This window comes from Kryptolebias marmoratus, linkage group LG8, assembly GCF_001649575.2.
Source record: "Kryptolebias marmoratus isolate JLee-2015 linkage group LG8, ASM164957v2, whole genome shotgun sequence".
Lineage (NCBI taxonomy): Eukaryota > Metazoa > Chordata > Actinopteri > Cyprinodontiformes > Rivulidae > Kryptolebias > Kryptolebias marmoratus.
In genome coordinates, this window is record NC_051437.1 from 4,786,768 (window position 1) to 4,788,484 (window position 1,717).

Sequence of the window (1,717 nt, forward strand, 5' to 3'; positions counted from 1 at the left end):
AATCCTTTGGTATTAAGTGGCTGTTTCTACACTTCCAGCTAACATTAGTCCAACTTGTCTCCTTCTCCTGTCTGTCCTGATTCTTTCTCTCCATCCTCTCAGCTGTTATATTGTAAATACTGATCAGTAAACAGCTGTAACTTGTTATTTATTACTGTGGACACAGAGTGGAGCGGGTCTCCTCTCTGCTGTGAGATTGACAGCTGTCAGTGCTTGGGGAAGTGGGCGGGGCTTACAGTACTCTGCCGAATGAGTGCTTTCTCACATTTAGCCGCCAAAGTCACTAGATTTGTCGCTTTAAAAAAATGCTAGAGGGATCTGAAAACTCGCTAAATATAGCGTTAAAGTGACAAAAAGGCCGCGTGCGTGTGTTTTTTTTTGCGTGAGAAATACAAAGTGTGGCGTGTGAGCGTGTGCACTTCACGAAATGCGTGTGTCACACGGTCAATGCATGAGACTTGAGAGCCCTGTATAAACCATATGTATAATTAAACTTTTTTTGTGTAATTAAGTGACACGATGGTGTAATCATTCTGCGACCATTAAAGAGAAGCGATGAACTCATTGGTTTCAACCCTAGACGTCATAGTCTCTTTATGTCTATGATTTCAACCAACAGGCTTTGAATTCAAGTTTAAATTACATATTTTACAGCAGTTTGGAGTGCAGCTCGCACACCGACAGCAACCTTATTCATGATGTCTTGCAAGGAAATCGCCAGCAGCTAGCAGCTAATAGCTGTTAGCTGCTGGCGATTTCCTTGCAAGACAAAGAGCGGAGGCACAGACACACAGCGGCCCCCCAAGCCCGGAGCCCTGGGGGCCCCCCGCAGGGACAACCGGACCCCACCCAAGAGGGCAGCAGAGACAAGCTCCAGGCGACCCCCGGCAGCCACGATGCAGAAGCCCCAGGGGGCTGCAGCGATGAGCTCACAGGCCCTGCCAGCTACCCGCTACGCCAGAGCAGATCCGGCCATGGACAGAGAGACCCGAGCCCCGAGGGTGCACCACCCCCCAGCCGTGGCCCGACCGAGCCCGGGCACCCAGGCCCCAACAAGCAGCCACCAGGGCGAGCCAGCAGATACCCCGGCACCCAGCCTCCGACAAGAGCCACCCATGTACCGGCGGGCAGAGGCACCAACCACCAGTGGGGGGTGTGACGGGGGGGACACTGGCTCCTCATTTTAATGAGGGGCCCAAGATGATCCAGAAGAGGTGGCAGCCCAGAACCCAACCTGACAGATAAACAGCCATTCACACCTTCCCACCCACAATCTCATATACAGAAACTCACAGAAATCCACTCATCCCACATAAATACAGAAAAAAAAAAAGACATAACACACCTACTCACACCCTCATACTCCCAGGTCCAGGTGACGTCCCTCAAAGGGGCAGCCTATCCCTGGACTCAGGAGATGGTCCCCTTGTCTCTAGGGCAGTGTTTCTCAACCGTTTTTGGGCCAGCGCCCCCCTATCGATTATCAAGGCCTCTTACCGCCCCCCTTTACGTGAATAAATTGTTTTTATTCATGGACTTATATAATGCCTGATCTTGGGTATGGCCCATCAGAACATCTCTGTGGGCCATTCTCCACCATGTACTGCTTCAATGAGTCCCCCACTTCCTGTGGTGAAGGCCATTCAGATGGATCTTCTGAGTAAAGTCTTGCCCCAACCCTCTCCTCTGCACCTCTGTTCCTCCTCCTCATCATCAT